Consider the following 20,205-nt stretch of genomic DNA (forward strand, 5'->3'; position numbering starts at 1 on the left):
TCCAGTTTGTTAAAATCCTGGCAGCCCCTGTTTTGGTTTTTCAGAATGCCTTTGGATCAATGTAGTAATACTAGCACCAAAACCTTGTGCTAAACAGGCCAAACACACAACTTTCTCCCCCTTTCCAGATTTCCATATGGATTTAATAACCTCCAGTCATGATGGTATTCACAGGGGTCACTGTAACAACTATGATCAGAAGTAGGCTCTTCTTGGTTGACCACAGACAATGGCATCCCAAAAGCTATTCCAATATGAAACATTGCCCTCTTTGATCTTATGGGTCATGCCTGACAGAGTGCTTTGAATCAGGTCTTCTACTTCACTAAGCTGCATCTTACTCCCATTTCCTACCACCTCACTGGTGTTCTAACTGCTTTCTATCCCTACCGACCTATTGTTACAATTAAAAATAACAGAAGACTGCTACTTACTGGTTGCAGTTCCTGGCTGCATTAATCACATGTTCCCAGTCTCATTGGATTGCACTGAGCCTACCCTTACCACTATTGCTGAACAAGAGCCTGAGAGATTTTTCTTAGTTTTCTCAGGCTGACTGTTGGGCAAAATTCATGTGTGCTCAAAACCATGTTGATTAAATCCAAATTCAGATTTCACATATATCATATCAGATTATTGAAACATGGGGGTTTTTTAGGCCTTTTAATATTCACATTATACCCAGTGAACAAGAGTTGCCACCAGCTTGTTCAGAATACTGGGGTTCAAGATGGTTCAGCTAAGGGCATGGTCGATCATACCACCACACCGAAGCTGCAGGGTGATAGCCACCCTCCATACAAGCTAAATCAGGGAACATTTAATGTCCCTGTGTTAAGTGACAAACAAAACAGCAGAAAACCACTTTTCCTGGAAAAGTCCTTTCTGCAGTCAGTGCAGGTCTGTGCTCTGTGGTATATTTCCTAGAGCTTTGCCCAGTCTTGTTTTATGTCTCTTTGGGAAAGGGTTCCCCATGGGAGCCTACTCCCTATGTAATCTAGCAGTTGTTGCTAAAAATTCACACTGGCTGATTTTTGAACAAGTTGCAGGAGTAGTTGTTTGGAGACCTGACGGCAAGCAGCTCAGTCCTGGATCTGCCAAGAAATAGATTACCATTACCCTGTACGAAGCACTCTCTTATTTAGCTGCTTGCAAGTGTTCAAGAGACTCTTAAGACCTGATCGGATTCAATGGTGGTATAACTCCTTTGATTTTGGTGGGGTCAGGCCTGATTAACACCAGCACAATCAGAATCAGGCCCCTCATTTTCTCTGGAGAGACTTTTATCATGAACATTATCTAGATGATTTCTTAGAACTACACTTTCAAAACTTAATCAGTAACTTTAAAAAATAAAAATCTGATTATGCCAGCACATTGCTGTAATCAGGTCTTTTGAACAGCATTGAGTACAGTGTTAATTACCTAAGCTTGACTTTTTGTTTGTTTTGGTTTCTTAAGCTTCCCTCCAGAAACCAACAAACTGCCAATCCGATAATGATACGCAACAAATAACGAGACTGATTATTTTCAAATAGTGCCATGTGTGATACTACCTTACTACCTTGACTTGTCATTGCGCCTGGTTATTTAAACTTCCTTACCTAAATTGGTGTACAGTGAAATCGAGAACGAGTCTTTTCATAATGCAGTTACAGGAAACACGCACTGAATTACTCTGCAAGTAATATATTAAGTCTTCAAGCTGAAATAGGAAAACAAAATATATTGTATGGCAGTGGATTGGACAATTCTGTCACTCCCAGCTAAGCTTTCCAGATTCAGAGCCAGGAACAGAGAGAAAACGGGGTCAGGGGTCACACATGACATGTGACTCCTGTAAACTCCACCAAAGTAAATCTACTGAGTCTACAGCTAGAAAGTAGGGGAAAGGTCAAAGCAAAGAGCCCGGCAGTCATGTCTCAGCAGCCGCCAAATAGCACTGAGCCCAGGAGCAACAACGGCGGTCTCCGTACAGAGAGGGGGTGGTGTTGGATGATTTGGAAGTGAAGTCACTGGCTTGGGATTGTCAGCCCTGCGAGTACGTGCTCTACGTTCAGGGTGGTGCTGTCCTGAGAACAGGGTCAAACAAAAAGTCATGTTGCCCAGCCCAGCATCTGGGATACCTAAATATAACAAAAGACATGCTCTGCCTCCACAGGGCTGTGAGTAATTCATCGCCAGCAGCACTAATATTTGAGTAATAAGAGTAGAACAGGAGCGTCATTTTTCTACCAACAATACTTAAAAGGGGCTTTTTGTTTCCAAAGTCTTGTTTGCTGAGCCAGCTCCAGGTACTATCAGATTGCAGGAGTGTTATTTCTGATGCAGTGCAAACACTATCTGGGTAGTCTCACATAACCCAGTGGAACGTGCCAAAGCAATGATTTCCAGCCATGGAGCTTCAGGCTTTTGTGACTGCAGTAAGATCCTTCTTTCCCTCACTGTGGAAGAACTTGGTCCTGGGCACTAGTGTACCGTTGTGCCATGCCTCTCACCCTGTGCCTCTCACCCTGTGCATGTTCCATGGTATGAGATGATAAAAGAGAACCTGGAGTTTGGGCTCAGTGATCAGTGTGTATGAACATGCATTTGCAACCCGCCTGTCCGGGAATAGAGATAGTTCTCTTGTAGTGCAATAAATACCAGGTGATCCCAAGACTCAGGGCTTTTGCTGGTTTCCAGTCAGGACTTTTCTTTATTCAAAAATGCTATTGGCTTATGGGGATTTCCCCACCCCCTGCTTCTTAAGCACTGGACCTTGGCCACAGCTTTGCCTAGGGGTTGTGCTGGGATGTCCTAATGCTCCTGCTAGTACTTGGGAGACTCAGAAATGCCTGGACAGAGAGCCTTGTTTTTCTAAGGGACATACTAATTTCCTGATTTAGCATTGGGAAGGAATTTTTCCCTCAGATCAGACTGGCATTGACAGTAGGCTTTTGCCTTCCTCTAGAATGGGACTGTTCCTAGGATCTGAACACATATTATCCAAGTACTTCTCTATCATTGCAGGGGTAGGGCATCAGCACCCCAGCTTTTACCTTGGCACATTGTAGGGTGTTTTTAGTGTTTCAGATAGTGTGTCCAGTAGCTGAATGTGAGGTTTAAACTGGGGATCTAGGGGTTGCTTGGGTAAATGATTGCCTGTGAACACCCAGGAGGCTCCTTCTACTCCTACTTTCCTGTGTTCCCAGTCATGGACAGAGCACAAACCACTCCTCAGCTGCAATTCTGAGCACATTAATAAACACTGATTGGTATATCTGAAAGCTTAGTGCAGTGATTCAGGGTGCCAGGGCACACTGGGGTGTCATCAGATCTTTTGACTGGTGCTTCCAGGCATGAGGAGATAAGCAGATAAGAGCAGGCCCAGGCTGGTCCCTGCCTGGCCATTTCTCTGTCCCCTCTGTTTGATCATCCTGTAAGGTGGTAAGAACTACAATAGATAAAATTGTTTTTCAAATTGGGATCCACTCCATTCACAGAAATTATGGAAGGGGTGCCTTGAATCCAGTGATGGGTGCCTCGAGTTCAGTGAGGTTGAGAAGAATTTACTTAGTGAAATTATTATACATGGCACTGGATCCACAGCTGCTTTGAATGGAGCTATGCTGATTTATGCCAGGCACAAATCATCCCAATAACTCCAGTGGAACTATGCTGTTTTAAGTGTGGCAGGCTTGCCGGTGGCAGCCTGGCTTAATGATTTGAACCAGATGGCTCCAGCCGATTGCTGAGAAAATTCCCCTTTCCTATCAATCAGAAGGGGGTAGGAGAGAGGCTTGCCCCGCCCTGACCCAGGGGCAAGGTGAAAAGGAGGACTTGAGGGGGAACTAACCCCTCAGGCTTTTCCATCAGTTCATTCCCAATCTGAGGGTGGAGCCCCAAGAAGGAATAAAAGCCTGCATGCCAAGCACATGGGTGGTTTTGACAAGGGACAACGAAGATGGACTACAGAAGAGTTGGCAAGAGCTGACCAGTGGGGCGGAGCGGTTGCCCCAGAAGCAGCCTGAAGACACCTCCGGCAAGTGGGAGGCAGTAGGTGGCTGTGTCCCAGCCCTGCCATGGGAAGAGCTGTGGTATTGGTGCGCAGACTGGTGCACGGAGGGTCTGGGAGCAAATGGGACCTCGGTAGCTGCATGAGGCAGCGTGGGTCCCCAACCCTGCACAAGGCAGGAGCCCTCGGTGCATGGATTGGTAGACAAGGCTGTAGAGCTGAAGGGACACAAGGCACCCTGCACAAGGCAGCACAGGTCCCCATCCCTTTACAAGGCAGGTGCCTCCTTTGGTGCACAGGGCAGTGCATGGGGCTGAGAGCTGAGCAGAGCTGACAGGATGCTGGGCACAGGTGACTGTTTGGGAGAACACGGGGGGGGGCACATGCCCCCCCTGAGATTGGCCCCCAAAAGTGCTGGGTGGCCCATTGAGGTACCCCAACTTGTCACCACTTAGGACAGGGCCAGGTGCAGAGTGAATCCCCGCCAGCTCAATTCTACAGCTGGGGACTGTGCTCTGCTTCTCTACCCAACCCCACCCTCCCTGACAGTGCTCTGGAGCCCAGAGCATCAGAGAGCGCTCCAGTCAACCAGAGGACTGCCTCGCCTCCTTCCCCTGTGCAGGAGTGGATATGGCGCTTTTGGACTGCCCCCAGACCCGCCCACAAGTTGTGCCCCCTGCAGACTCAGGAGGCACCAGTCATCCATGTTGCTGGGGCTGCATGAGGCAGCACAGGTCCACTTCCCTGCACAAGGCAGGCACCCCCTCCAGTGCACAGGGCAGTGCATGGGGCTGAGAGCGGGCTGATAGGCCCAGTAGCTGCACAAAGCAGCTCAGGCCTTCCTGCAGTGAGTGGCAACTGGATGGGTCAACCACTCTAGTGAGGGAGGATGCCCCACATCCAACCCAGGGATAAAGATGGGCCTAGCCCTTCAAAACTGCTGGGAGTCGTGACTTACTTGGGAAAGGGGAATCCCACAGGGGAGGAGAGGTACTCCCCATTTTGGGTGATCAAAGGGAAGCACCTGACAGGAAGGGAAGGGAACGATTCATCCTTGGGGTGGACAGGATTCCAGGGCCCCCTGTTTGTTAAGAGGGGTTTCACGGTTACAGGACTCCTCCTAGATGGGTGCCCTAGGAGAGGGTGTTGGTGCTCTTTTAGGTAACGAAATCATTCCCCAGATGCCGTTTCTTCTTCGGGCACAACTGCTGGGTCATTGTTGTGTTTGGGTTCCTTGTGTTGTTGGGATTCTTGTTGTAACCTTGTGTCCTTAATGCTGTATTCAGCCTGCTAGCACAGCCTCAACTGTATATCTAAATTCATTGTATTGGTTATCTTTATGTATCTGCATCTCATTTGATGTAATTTCACTCTGTATGTTCAGTTATTGTCCTATCACTGCCAGATGTTTATTTGTTGATTTATTGCCTAACCTGTGTTTTATGATTGAGTGTTCCCTGCCTGCTGCCTGGAGAGCCCTGTTGAAGGGCTGCAGCATACTGACTGGAAGGCCACAGCAGATCAAGGCTGATGCCTAAGTTCAGGGTTAATAACAGTTATTGTCTTTATGAACCTATATTTTGTAAATAATGTATGTATACGTATAGATATGCATACACATACATGTATGTGTGTCTATATCTATATATGGGGGGGGTGTAATTTTGTACAATTAAACCTTCAACTAGTCAAGTATCACTGGGAGTCCTTGGACTCTGCTCTGTAGGGAAGGGAGGTGAGCTAGCCTGCAGCTAGGCAGTCTCTATCTCACAGCATACTCACCCACTGACATCCCTTCAATTGGAGAGGGGGTAACAGCCACATACCACCCGGGTTACATAAGCTTTACAAGGATCTGGCCAGTTGATGGAGCAGAGGCAGCATGCATTAATGGATTGTTCTTGGGACTAAGCACTACAGGGACCTGCATTAGTCACTGTCACTGACCCTTCACTGACCTCAGGCTTTTGAGCATCGGTTCCCTCAAGGTAGACACCCAAATCAGCACTTCATCAGTAGGAACTACAGGTCATTTTTCCAGGTGCCCAAAATCTGAGGTTCAATCCCTAATTTTAGGCATGAAGATTTGAAAAGTTTAGACTCTCCCCATCTGTTCATTAGGAAAAATGTTTCTCATTTCTACTGTGTAGGGCTGCTCTTTGCTCTGGGGCTTCACTAGTTAATGCTTTTACAATGTGGTAAAGATATGTGAACCAACTGTCAGTCTCAGTCCCTCCCCCTCAGTGCAAGGGAGGTCAAGAAGATTGTGCTGGTGTAGTTAGCTTGTGAAGTGCCATATAAATGCCAAGGTTATCATTATCACAGTTGCCTGGAAAGGCTGAGAACCATACTAGAAAGGGGAAGGAAAGAAGTATTCAGTAATAAAATGCACAGTGACCAACCCCCTACATTACAAAGAAATAGTATTAAGTAACAGCAAGAATGTGGGATCCTCAGTGAAATGTGATGCAGCCTCCATAGTTTGTTCTACAGTGTGGCTTTGTGCTAGATGGACATTGGTTTGATTCTACAGATACAACAATCAAATATACTGGGACCAAGCTGGAGCTTTCTGGGTGTGCCCAGTCCCTTCATGTTATATGTTGCATGATATATTTTTAATGACTGCTTGGAGCCAAAAGAAAAGTGCAATAATTTGAAAGAGTTCCCAGTACTGAAATAAGCAGTTTTCCACCAGATGACTTATTCCCATTCAAGAACAGTTACTTGGACTGTCTGAGCTGCAAAATTATTTTTCTTTCTTGAGTTGGTTTGGCTTTCTTCCAATCAAATCTATAAGAAAAGCCAACATATATCACTTGAAAATGGCCACTTCTTTCCCTGGCACTGTGTGTTTCATCCTAACAAATGTTACTTTTTTCCTTCTCCATCCAAAGTTATATTAGAAACGGATCAAATTAAAACACCCAGATCCAAAGTCTATGAGAAAGTTTGATGTTGAAGCCAAACTGTAGGGCTTTGACCCATTTCTAATCGATACCCAGTGTGATAGGAGTTGGAAATTCCATATTTACCACCACATGGCACAGGCCTTGAAAGCAGAAGAGGGAATGTCTCATATTGCTCACCAGCTACCCCCCACCCCACTTTGGCCGAGTAAAGCCAAGTTGATGGGCACTGAAGGAAGTCATGGTAGGCTGCCTGTAAGCTACAAGGACATGCGTCTGGGAGCAACTTTAAAGCTTCAGCAGGTTCCAGAGCACTTTGTTGGCATTAAAATGTAACATGCAGAATTAACATAATTGAAATGCAATAATTTAAACTGAGAAAAATCAAGTAAATTCTTCCCTGAGATGATTTTGCCATCTCCCTGCCCCAAATCCTATTGGTGTTTTTTCTCTTTTGTGTGGCTCAGGCTCATAGCTCTCTCCCTCCATGCCCTGTGTGCATCTGTCCTTCCTTCATCACATTTCTCCTTCAGCGTGGACTCTCCCAACTTCTCCCCTTTGTTCCATTCTTCAACTCTCAGCTTTTTACTTCATTTAACACCACCCACTCATTTGGATCAGCCTCTCACCATGCTCTCTATTGCTGTTTGTTATGTGCGTGTGAAACAGTATCTAGAATTGTGGGGTCCTAATCCACAATTAGGGATCCCAGGCACTCCAGTAATACAAATAACACTAAATAATGCTGCAAAACTATCTATGTCAGAGCAGGTGTCTGTGTCTGTCACTGGACAGTGGGATTTTGCCCTACTACAGCTGCATGTATGCAAATCTCTAGCATGGTGCTGATATGCTGTGTATGTTAGAAGCATGCACTGAGTAAGCTGCATCTGTGTAGCTCACTGATGCAAGTGTGATCATACTTTGCTTTTTTGAGGAGCCTTACCTTTAAGAGGAGCCCCAACTCTTGCAAGAGTCAGCTGGAACCAGTTATTGCATTATACAGAGGCTCATATTATGTGATCCTAGAAAAACAGGGCTTAGAAGAGACCTCTAAAAGTAATTTTGTCCAGCACCCTGCTCAAGGCAGGACCATCCCTGTCTAAACCAGCCCAGCCAAGTTTGTGTCCAACCTGCTCTAAAAAACTTCAAGTGGTAGAATTCTTGTCTGCCACATGGGAGACCTGGGTTTGATTCCTGGATGTGCATATAACTACAGCCATTGAGGCACCAAAAGTCTGGACTCGGTCTGGCCTTTGGATTATGTCTCAATTGCCTAAAAGTGGGATGGAAGGTCTGGGCAGCCTCCTCCATACTCCTGCCTAGGCATGTGTGTCAAAGGTCCTGGTGACGTCTCATGCATACACCATGATCCAAAAGGAGTGACAGTTGCCTACTGTAGATAATTTGTTCTGATGCTTGGAACTGAACATCTCACAAAGTACTTCTTTCCCTTTCCAGGATCATGGGTCTCAGCTTTCGGGGCAAGTTTGGCATTCATAGCTACACTAGCACAAGCCTATTGACTTCAGTGGCTCTAAAGCTGGGTAACTGAGAAGACAGAATTTCTTCCTACTATACAACTAAAATTTCCCTTATTGTAACTTTGAACTGTTCTTGTCCTCTGCGGGCAGAGAGAATGGTCCATCACCATGCTTGTTATAGCAGTCCTTTTTTGTATTTGATGACTGTTACCAATTTACACCCCTTGGTCTTCTCTTCTCCAGGCAAAATTATCCCAGTTCTTCCAACCTTTCTTCATATGGGATGTTTTCTAGACCTCCAGGTTTTTTTTGTCATTCTGTTTTTCCTGCACCTGTTGTGCCCCAAACTGGACCTGCTACTCAAGGTGAGGCCTTTCCATTGCTGAAAAAGATGAAAACATCACTTCCTGTGACTTGCACACAACATTGTTGTCAGTACATCCCAGTATGATTTTGGCTTGTTTTGCAACAAGAGAACACTTGGCTCATATTCAGCTTATGACCTCCAGGATCCTTTTCTGGGAAACCTACCCAGTCATTGCCCAGTTTGTATTTGTGCTCTTGATTGTTCTGTCCTAAGTGCCGGACTTCACACTTATTTGTATTGAACTTTGTCTGCTTTGTTTTAGACCATTTCTCCAGTTTATGAAATGGATTTTGAATCCTAATCCTGTCCTCCAGTGTCTGCTACTCCACCCAGCTTGGTGTCGTCCAAAAATTTACAGAATATGTACTTAATTGCATCCTCCAAGTCATTGATAAATAGTAATGGAAGCAGGACAAACCCCTGAGGAAACACACTTGATACTTCCTCTTCTTTGTGGCTCGAAGTCCAAATAACTACTCTTTGAGCACAATATTCTAAGTAGTTATGCACTCACTTATAATAGTTTGATCTGAAGTTCAACCTAAGGGGCCCAGCAGGCCAGAGGAGTATTAAAGGGGCTATGAGTCTATGAGTGTGATCAGGCATACTAGCCTGGCCCCATGCCCCAGACAGGCCAGAGGACAGCCCTGTGCTCTAGTATAATCCAAGGCACACAGCTCCCCACAAGTCTGGCAATTTGGCAGTGAGGGAACAGTGTCAGTGTTAGTTGCCACAGATCTGGGAGCCACAGCAATTAACCCTGCCACTGCTCCCACACTACCCTATTTCCAGAGCTCAGGTGAGCCCTGTATACCAAATGACATGGCTTTGTGGATCAGATTCAGCCTGCTGGTGGTGCTCAACCTACAGCCTATCTAGGCTCCATGGCCTTAGCTTAGTCACAAGAATAGCAACTTTATTAGTGCCGTCTCCCATGACAAAGTCAAGGTATGTCACATTTGCTACTTTCTACCAATCCACAAAACTCATCATCGTCTTGAAGAAGGAACCAGTTTGGCTAAGCAGGAGTTGCTATTGAGAAATCCATGCAGGCTGTTCCTCATCTCCTGATCTCCATTGGCATGTTATCCATTAGGTGTTTGGAAATGGGTTTCTTAATTCAGTGGTGCCAAACTCATTTGAGATGCTGGGCTGGATCTGAACTGTGGGGCTTCTCACAGCTGCCAACTAAGGATTACAAACAGGACAAGTCTGCGGCAGGTCATGTGGCAGCAGCATTAAACCTCTCATAGCTGCTGCCAGCATGTAGAAGCCCTGCAGCAAGTCATTTGGATGATGAAAAGCCTGAGGGCTGGATGATCTACCTCCAAGAGTCGAATTTGGCCCATGGGTCATCTGTTTGACAGTCCTGTCTTTCTGAAAGGTTCCAGCGTGTATGTTCCAGAACACTGATCAGTTAGAATCTGAACACTGCAGGATGCTGAACAATGTAATTGTGATTACTGAACAATTTAAGGCCCCAGGATAGCAGTTTCAGAGGTGTTACAAAGAATATGTTAAAAAGGATACAGGAGGTAAAAGCCAAGAGAAGGGCCAGAGATGTTTTACTCAAATGAACAGCAATATTGGGAAAGTGCAGAAAAGGTTGGTTCTTCAAATCTGTTTTCTGTTGAGTGAATGTTACCCAGTGCTTTTGAGGTAGAACTCAAATGCTGAAAGAATATTATGTTTGGCTCTGAGTGATTACTGAACACAGTTCTTACACTTCATATGAAAGAAGGTGTCTCTGTGTTCTCTATGCCACGTTGGGCCTTTGTTTATCTTGGGACTCAGAGAAAAGTATATCACCTACTGAAATAGTATCACAAACACTGCTTTCTTAGATCACTATTGCCTCCTCCCTTGTGCTCATTTTCTAATCAGTTTCCCCTCTTGACCACCACTTTTCTCCCCTTCATGCCTTCCCAGCCTTATTCCTTCTTTGCCACAGTGCTGTATTTGCGGACCAGAAATCCAGTTGAGGTATGCAAGTTCCCCCTTCGCTTTCCTGATCTAAAAAAACCCCACACACACTTCTGAAAACCCAGCTCACTGTGTTTGTATTACATGTGCTTACACCTCTAATGAGAAGCCTCTTTGGATCATGAGCAGGAGGTACAATACAAGTACTACAGACACAGATGCTATGTTCCCATAACACTGTCTGTAGAAAATTGTCCAAATATAAATACAACCAAAGAAAAATCTACACAAAACCAGGAAAAGGACTTCATTCAGGGAGGCTGCAAAATCAAGCCTCAGAAATTAAGAATTGTGCATCGTATAACACACAGTATTTTTTTGCAGGAGCCCATTCAGTGCTAAATATTCCTTATTAATGAAGATCTCTTTGATATTTTGTCTAATTTTCACTGCGCAGAGGGTGCTCCCCAGCTTTCATTTTTGTATCCTGTTCAAACCCTGCTAGGAAGACAGAATTGTTGATTTCCTCCTGGGCTTTTCCATGGCCTTAATCATGGCCAGGCTGCCAACACTTTTTTTAGATTACCCATTGGAAAATCCAAACAAAATATTTTGTTTCAGGTCAACTCACAACAGTCTGTAGGGTTTTGTTTGCCTGCCAAACTAGACTGCAGTGCTTTGGTTTTGGTTGGTTCCACATTAACTTGTGTCTTTCTGAACTGTGGCCCTGTAGTTCAAGACTTTCATTCTTCCCTGCAGGATAGGTACCCCACCTCGAGTATCACTCTCCCAAGGCTAGTCAAATGGTAGCAGCACACTTGGACAAAGTAGGTAACCAAGGAAAGAAAAATAGCCCTCCTCAAAAGGCTGGTGAATAAGTAACAGCTCACAGGGCATGGGTCCTCATTCACCTGGCAAGGCTTATCAGAATCACCTACCAAAGGAGGCTGCATTTTATTAAAGCAGGACTCTCTTACCAGCCATTTGAGAAAGTGAAGGGATCTGAAGCAGAAACCAAAGTCATGCAGATGGTAGCAGGGGATCCTGGATTCCTCAGGGTATCCTTTACTTGCAAAGGCATTCCAGAGCAGTGAAGTAGCTGAGGCAGAAAAGGATGTGCAAGTGCTTTATCTGGGTAGGTATGTCTACTGTGCTCTCTAAGATCAACAACAATGGTTTTAGACTCCATTTTGGAAAGTCTAAGCTTGAGGTCTCATTTTCTTGAGCAGTAAGAGAGACTTTGTAATCACAAAAAATGCCAGAGGGGCCAAAGAAAGTCAGTTCCACAACCCGCCCAAGCCAAGGGAAGCTTAAAAGCCCAGAGGTTCAGGGCCCAAGCACAGCTCCCGGTGGGAGCTCAGCCAGGCTTGACAAGGATAAAAACAAATGTTGAAATATCAGAATTTCCCAGAAGATGACAATTCCAGTTTGAGAGGTTTTATTAACAAATAATGACATCCAGTCAATGCATTTCCATGTGGTGAATATACTGTAGTAGTGCCAAGAAATAATCACATGCAAAATCTCCTCTGTGGAACGCAACCATTTCTTACCTCTCAGGTTTGTAATTAAGCTGGCTCTCTCTCTCTTTTGGAGTTATGCTGTCTTTTTCCCCCAACAGTTTTTATGCCAAGTCACTAGACCATCACCATCATTTGCTGCTACAAGCAGCACATCTGCTGGATTAGATTTCTGGTTTGCCGTTTTACAAGAGAGATGTTGGCAGATGAAAGAAAGTACATTCACAGCACTTTAGAATGCATCACCCCTGGAAACAAAGAGCATTTTAAACAGTGACTGGCTGTTTTGTAGTGAGGCGGAAAAGAAAGTACGTTTTATTATTATTATTTTTTAAAATTAATATAGCTAAACCTACCAGATCTAAACCTACCGAGCATGATTTGACAGTATCACCAGATCTTCACATCATCACATTGAACTCTGTTCCAAGGCAGCTGCATTTGCGTCACTTCCATCTCAGAGTGTGTGCACGTAAGTATGCGCCTCTACTCTTCCACTATACAATCCAGGGCTGAGGCAAGAGGAGTTCAGGTCAAGACAGTTTGCAAAAGATGGATGAGGGAGAGAAGCTGAAGATTTGGGAAACAAGCAGGTGAGCTGTAGAGCAAAGGGAAGCTGTCAGTGTGTTCAGGACACTCTAGGGAGACAAACAACTTCAAAATCCATTAGAAAAATGTGCATCTCTGCAATTCTCTCTCTGAGGGAGGCCAGTCTCCCTCTTGTGGACAGAGTACATCATACATCAGCAATTTAGAGCAATGAAGATGTAACATTCTAGGTATAAACTAGCTCTATATACCAAGGTAGTTGTTGTAGTCAGGACCAAGTGCCCCAGTAGATTGTCAGTAGACTGCGTTAATTGGACTATCTGCTTCCAAGCTAGCTGGGTCTCAGTAAAGAAAAAACAACACTGCCTCTGTCCCTTATACTGAGGAAGGGTACTGTGATACCCAAAAGTTTGTCTATGTCTATATCAACTATACAGTTGGGCCAATAAAAGATATCATCTACAAGAATTCTTGCCTTGCATGTTGCCTGGATCATCACAGCAACAACATAACCTCAACACTATATAGGATTCCCAGGTGCAGACTTCTCATCTGAAAACCTTTCCTTGAGATGTGAGGCTTCAAAGGGCAACAGCCCTAGACCCCAAGACCAAAGCTAAGACCTTCCTAAGCTTCCCAGTCGCATAGATGCATTCTTTCAGGCTTCTTTCTATGGCCACTTGCTTAAAGCCAGTCCTGTCTTTAGGGACAGGAGAGGTAAAGTAACTTGATTTTTAAAAAGGAATTCCTTAAACACAATGCTTTACTTTTAGGCAGCACAACAGTTACAGACCTAGGCTTAATGCAATTCCTCCATTACAACCCTGGGGGAAAACGGATTGTCCAGTCCCCTCTCCTACAGCTCTCTTCTGTTTCATGTGATGGACTGGCTCCCTTGCTTAGATAGCCCCCTTATCTTTTTTCTGTTTCTTTCCTTTTTTGTTATGCTCCAAGTGCCATTGTCTCTTAGATGTAATCATTAAAAGTAAGTGGCTACCCATTGTCCCGCCAGGATAGGACGCTTCAGTGCTGATGACCACTTTTCAGCTTCCCAGACACTATTACTTGCTACAAAACAAATCCACAATGCAGGTTAAAATCATTAACTATGTTTCGCAACCCAAAAAGCAATGCACTTGTTGACACAGATAATATATTCCCTGAGCTGTCACAGAAGTTACACCCATGTAAATAACCCTAAAGTAGACAAGCCACAAGCCAGCTTCCTAAACTTGAAAATATGCAATGACAAGTTCAAAACCCGCATTCATTAAGGTATGAAAACAAAAATAAATTGTTTTGGCTTTAGATATTTGTCATAAGTCACTTACATTTGAGTCCAGCATCTTCAGCAAGATGTGGATTGGGCTTCATATTTTATAACCAAAGCAAAATTTTAAGTGGTGTTGTGCCTCTGCTGCCCTCCTGATCTCATTTCCAGTTTTTTTGACTGGACACCTGTAGGCAGTTCTTTATCATTTTTATTTTCATCCCACCTTCTCCCACACAGCTCCCCTGCTCTACAGTTGATTCTGAGACATGTAGCAAACATCCATATTTCTAAGCAAACATAAGTCTGGTGCTTGTATTTAGTTTTACACTAAATGGAAAGAGAGGAGGCACAATTAGCACTTATAACATCCCTTTTAGGAGGACACCATCCTTATCCTACACCCACCAACTGTGGGTAGAGGCAGGAGAGTTGTTGAACCGGTTCTCCTACCATGGTTCTTTCTGTCCTAGTCCCATCTCCTAACTCCTTGTATTTCCCTTCCCTCAAATATAAGGCAATCTACGTACACGTATAACAATGCCACTGACTTCTGCTAATATGTTTAATTTTCTGTTCCCATCTAGTGACATTCAAAGAAAGAAAAGTTCATTGGTGCCTCTGAATCAATGGACCAGGTCCTATCAAGCAGTAAAATTGGGGTGGCTACCCATCCCTAATTGGGTGGGGCAGTCCTGAAATTTAAAGATCAAGTCCTGAACTCTGGGACAGCATTTGTCTTGGATTCCCAGTATTGTGCAGGGATCCTGGTTTTTTGTTTGCTGTGGAAAACTACAGGAAATTATGGGTTTCCCCTTGCAGGATGACAGGGTTCCAGCCTGCAAGGGGTGCTTGTGGCTGGGGAGCACAGGATGTAGGGGGTGCCAGGTGCATGTGCACACATGTGCACGTGGCCAGCAATACAGCCCCAAACAGCAGTGGAAATCATGTCCCCCAGTTGTCTGCCACTAAGTTGGGGGGGGGGGGGGGAAAGAGAAGAGGGAGGGGGTGCAGACTGAGGGAGGGAGTGGGGCAGGGTTAGCAGCTGGGGCTGGGGTCACTGCCCAGCTGGGGTGGTGCATGGGACCCGGGGCAGGAATGCATGACCACAGGGCCCAGCCAGGGAGCAGGATGGAGCCACCAGTTGCTTATCTGGGAGGTGGGGGAGTGGCGAGGGGCAAGAGGCTCGCTGCTGCTGTGCACACTCCCAGAGAGGGAAGCATGTGGGGGGGGGGTATATGTCCCCCAGATTTGTGCATGGGGCAGAAGATGTGGGCTTAGGGCTCCTTGCCCTGCTGCCTTTCCCCCAGGAGCCCCACAATGGCAGTGCCACCACGGTGAGGCACCTTCTGCCTGCCCAGCAGCAGTGGTGGCAGTGGTGCAGTTGTGCCCCCTGCTGCTGCCAGTTGGGCAGAGGGCACCTCACTATGGCAGCGCAGCCGATGCGGGGCTCCCTGGGGTGGGCAGCAGCGTGGGAGTCCTGAGCCTGCAGCTGGCAGTCTGCATCCTCCCCTGCCCCCACAGGCTCTGCTCACCTCTGCTCTAGCTATGCCATGGGGGGGAAGGGGAAGGAGGGGATAGGAAAGGAGGGGGAAATGGGCATGTGTCCCGCTTTCCAAAAGGTGGAAAGGTCAATGCTTTAGATCTGAGGTTGCAGCTGAGACCTTCGCTAATGACCCACCCAGGGCCCTTGTTACTCAGCAACAGAACAACACTTCAGAGCAGCGTAGATGTAACATTCTCGGAGCAATGTTAATTTGGCTTTGTTGCACACCTGAATGTTTCATGAGCTCTGCATAGGCCCACAGACATTAGCTACTCTGTGGGTAGAGAAATCAAACAAGCTGGTAACATAGCTATAGAACACGACACACCCTAACTTTACATACACATGCCTGTTCCTCCCAGCCGTCCATCAGGCACTGGCTCATAGGTACACAAAAACCATCAGTCTCAGTCCAGGGGTTATGACTCTGAAAGGCAGAAAGGAGGGAAAACCTGACTTGGCAACTCCTAAGAAGGTGATAGTGGGAGAAAATAGCCAGTTAGCGCTCCCTGAACATATTAGGAATGTAGGGGGACCTTGACTCTCTCTACCTCCAAGACGTGTAAGCCAAGCAAATTATAACACGAGAGGTTTCCTGGCCCCTCAGTCTGTTCTTAGTGTTGCAGGATTACGCTGGCCTTGTGTCACTGGGTTCCCTAGTCTCCTCCCAGAGAAAAGGAATGGGGCATCAACTTCTAATGCAACCTGCTCCTCCAAGTTAAAAAAAAAAAAAACAACACCCCCCCCAAAAACAAACAAAAAAAAATCAGTTCTTCAAGGCTCTGCCATCAGTTCTGAACATCTCCACCCTCTTGCTTTGTATTTGTAAATATAGGCTACATGTGAACTAGTGTGCATGGGAACCAGAGGTGTCAGGGGGCAGCTCCATACAGCAGAGAATGGCCTGCCCAGACACCAGCTGAGTGTTCCTATTTTTACACAGTTGCCCCAGAGGAGGCACTTGGGGATGTTGCCCTGCCACCCTCTCTCAGTTACACCCTTAATGAGACCCACCATCTTGGCCAGCACTGGGAAGTGGATTGGAGAGCTCTGCAGCTAAAGCAGCTTTAGCTCTACTGCTTGTGCTCAAGAGCCAGGTCCTATCTAATAAAAGATATCACATCTGCTCAAAGAACCTTGCCTGCCTATGTCCTTAGACCAGGGGTGGTCAAAATGCGGCCCATGGGCTGGATGTGGCCTGCCAGACCATTGTATCTGGCCCACAGGGCCCCTAAAAATTTAGAAAATTTTGATCTGTCCCAGGCTGCTGGTCATGCAGCCCTCAATGGCTTGCCAAAAAAACCTCAGTAAGCGGCCCTCCACCCAAAATAATTGCCTGCCCCTGCCTTAGACCAACGTGACTACAACCAAAAATGCAGGTCCTATCATCAGGAGCTCAAAGACTAATCCCCAGTGCATCAGGAACAGTGCTCTACATGTGGACATAGGCATCATCCAGCAGGTGGGGTTTTTTTCTTCTGAAAGTGGCATCTTCATGTCATTTGCATACTTATCTGTGCGTACCTGAGGACAGCCTTGGGGAGGTCTAGGCTGAAACACACGGTGTTTCAACGGAGGGCTCAGAAATAAATAACCCTTTGCAAATGGAAGGACTGAGAAGGAACGAAAAAGGACTATTATTTTGCAGGGGTGTAGGTTGCATTCTTTCTATAGTGCCAGGCACTCTGCAGCAGGGAACAGACACCTTCCTTGTCTTAAAGAGTTAACAGTCTGGGGTCCAAGAACCTTGTAAGAACAAGGGTTATAATGGAGATCATGGGATCACTTGTTTATCTATGTACAGTCTTGTTGGCAAAGCCAAGGCAGAGGGAATGACCCTTGCAGCAAGCACTGGAGTTGATCCAGGGCCGTGAGCTGAAGAGGAGACGCGAGAGGAAAGGAGGCAACCCGCTCAGCTCATTGGCACAGAGGTCAAAGTCCCCAAGGATCTGGGCGAGGGATTAAGAGGAGAAAGCTGGGAATAAAAGCCAGAGAGGAAGAAGGGGCAGCGGAGGAGCTGGGGAATGGCACACACAGGCGGTGCAAAGAGAAAGAGAAGCCAGGCAGCACCGGGTTCTAAGGAGGAAATTGCACATGCACATGAGAAGCTGCCTAATAGGAAAAATCAAATGACCTTGTAACAGGAGGGCGGCCTGGGTCGCCATGCTCTCCTCCTTTACCGTGTCAAGTTACCGATTAGCACCCTCCAATTCTCGCCCGCCATGACTTTGATCTTATATATTTTATAGGGAGGCTGCCGTTTGTCTGCTTGCCCACAGTTCTCCTGTTATCTCTAGGTCTCCTCTGGTATTGAGTACTCTGTATACTCCCGCCTTATGGGCTACGCGTGACGTTCTTCGGTCTCTCTCTCTCCACGCCCTCCCTGGCGCTCGGGCTTTCCACCCTCTCTCCAGGTCCTTCTCAGTAATGTTGCCCTCCTCTGGGGCTCACCGCACCCGCACTGGGGCTTCTCAGCAATACCCCCTCTCTGGGGCTCCTCGACTGCCCTTCTCTGGGCTCACCACGCCCGCACTGGGGCTTCTCAGCCGTGCTCCCTCTCCGGGGTTCCTCAGTAATGCCACCCTTCTCCGGGGCTCACTACGCCCGCACTGGGGCTTCTCAGCAGTGTCCCCTTCTCTGGGGCTTCTCAGCTGCCCCTCTCTGATGCTGGGGTCTGTGCACCCCAACTGCTACGCCCTCACTGACGCTGGGGTTCCCACACTGTTGCGGGTCCACTACGAGGCCTCCTCCAACCCCTAGTAGCCTCATCCAAACCACCCATAACAAACAGCAACATAAACACAAGCCCCTGGGCTATAACACAAACAAGCCACCTGGCTATAATCACGCTCAAGCCTACCAGGGTTCTTCATCCCGCAGCAGTGTCAGACGTTGCTCCTGCCTCAGGCTTCTCCTTCTTCCTTGGCTGCTGGTAGGGAACTGCCTCCGGTATCAGCCCCTAGGGTTTATAAGGGCCAGGCCCTGTCCCTTATCATTAGCTAACCGCTGGCAGGTGTGATTGCTCATTAGCTCGGTTGCCCTGGCAACCAACAGCTGGGCTCTTTATTCACTCACTGCTAGGGTCCCTTCCCTAGCAGTTTTCCCTTCTTAGGAGCAGGGCACCTCAGTGCTCTGCAACAGACCTCCTTACCACTTAGGAGACAAAAGAGAAGCTGAGCTGTGTGCTCAAAGCTGCAGAAAGACTCAGGAAGGGAAACGTAAGCAGGCTACTTGAAATGAGGGTCCTGGGCAGTACACAGGTGATAAACAAAGAGAACGAACCCTCCTCTCCTGCCCCCAACCTAGGGCCAAAGGCACAAAACTGAACCGCTAGCTTTCAGCTCAGTGACAACCGGCATCAAGCCAGTTCATTCTGCCATCCCCGCACCAACAGCAGAACACACGCACTCTGCATGACCAGGCAGTGGGGCTGCCAGCAACTGACTGGGCTCCTCACCTTGCCCACAAACCACTGCAGCAGCAGGCACACCCCAGAGCAAGCAGAGAAAGGCCTAAGCCAGGATCCAGGCCTATTATTTCCTCAAAGGTTTGAAGAGCTCAGATTCATCTTCTACAGAAACCACAATTTCTAAAAGTCTTTTGGTTCTTTAAACACCCAGACCAAGCAATCATGCCAATGAACGTATTGCAACACAAGGGGAACCCTTGTGAGAAAGCACTGCTACTGGATTAGGCTGCTCTTCTCACATTTTCTCTATGCAGCTGGCTGTTGTCAAAACTCAGCAGCAGAAGCAGAGTCAGGTCTGTCCTGCACAGGGGCAACCAGCTGTCAACGCAAGAAACAGGGAAGAAGCAATGGTTCTACAACCTATTTTACTGCTGCCTTTAGAAGCCTTGAGGGACAGGCTTGTCTTGGATCACAGGCAGGCCCTCACCCTCAAACAACACCTCTCTAGCAACACACTACCCAACTCCAATTCTCACCAAGCCACCAGACCTTGCCACAGACCCAGATGTCAACGGTGCCTCTTCATCAATGCAGACCACATCATCGCCAGACCAAGCCTAAAAATTATAACACCCAGGGTTCATAGGATCATAAGAAAGTAGGGCTGGAAGGAACCTCACAAGGCCAGCCAATTTAGCTCCCTGGTCAAGGCAGGATCATCTCTGACTAAACCATCGTAGCCAAACATCTGTCTGTTACAATGCTTGACGTCTCTCAGTCAGGAAATTCCTAATAGTAAAAAAAATTTATTTGCCTGCTCCTCTGCGAACATCATATATGCCATCACCTGCATTTTCCAATCAGGGCAATCCCTATGTCAAAGAATGAATAGACATCAGTTCCAGAAATGCACAAAAGCCTGCAGGAGAACACTTTAATCTCTTTGGATATAGCTAACCTCAGAGTAACTGTCCTTATAAACTACAAAAAAAGCTTTAAAAGCAAACTTGAATACAAAATTAGAGAATAAGAAATCATTCACAAACTGGGACTGTGGGTTCTTATCTCGTTACCTGGACTAGCTGTTAACTCCTGTGTTCCTCCAGGTGTTGGCAGCCTTGTTTCATCTTAACTGATCTTATCAACCCACTTATTACCTCTGTGTTTTCCCTCTCATGGTCCCTCCCCTCATCCCTTTCCCTTCTATATAAAAACTGTGATATACAGCCAA

General features: G+C 46.6%; 1 long non-coding RNA gene across 5 annotated transcripts in view; it reads right to left on the reverse strand.

The window, feature by feature from the left end:
• The window catches only part of LOC106738199 (uncharacterized), a 35,053-nt gene extending 16,532 nt beyond the window's left edge, over positions 1-18,521 (reverse strand). For 2 of the 5 annotated variants that reach the window (XR_009462981.1, XR_002091826.2), the window contains exons 1-4: positions 18,426-18,521; positions 12,572-12,798; positions 12,234-12,448; positions 11,658-11,779 (exon numbers count right to left, since the gene is read on the reverse strand). This is a non-coding gene — a long non-coding RNA (uncharacterized LOC106738199). Of the gene's footprint in view, positions 1-4,598; positions 6,791-7,265; positions 8,773-11,657; positions 11,780-12,101; positions 12,449-12,571; positions 12,799-18,425 lie in introns of those variants that run through there. The other 3 variants (XR_009462978.1, XR_009462976.1, XR_009462977.1) reach the window with 3 other exon arrangements.
• Between the last annotated feature and the right edge of the window lie 1,684 nt (positions 18,522-20,205).

This window comes from Alligator mississippiensis, chromosome 1 (assembly GCF_030867095.1).
Source record: "Alligator mississippiensis isolate rAllMis1 chromosome 1, rAllMis1, whole genome shotgun sequence".
Lineage (NCBI taxonomy): Eukaryota > Metazoa > Chordata > Crocodylia > Alligatoridae > Alligator > Alligator mississippiensis.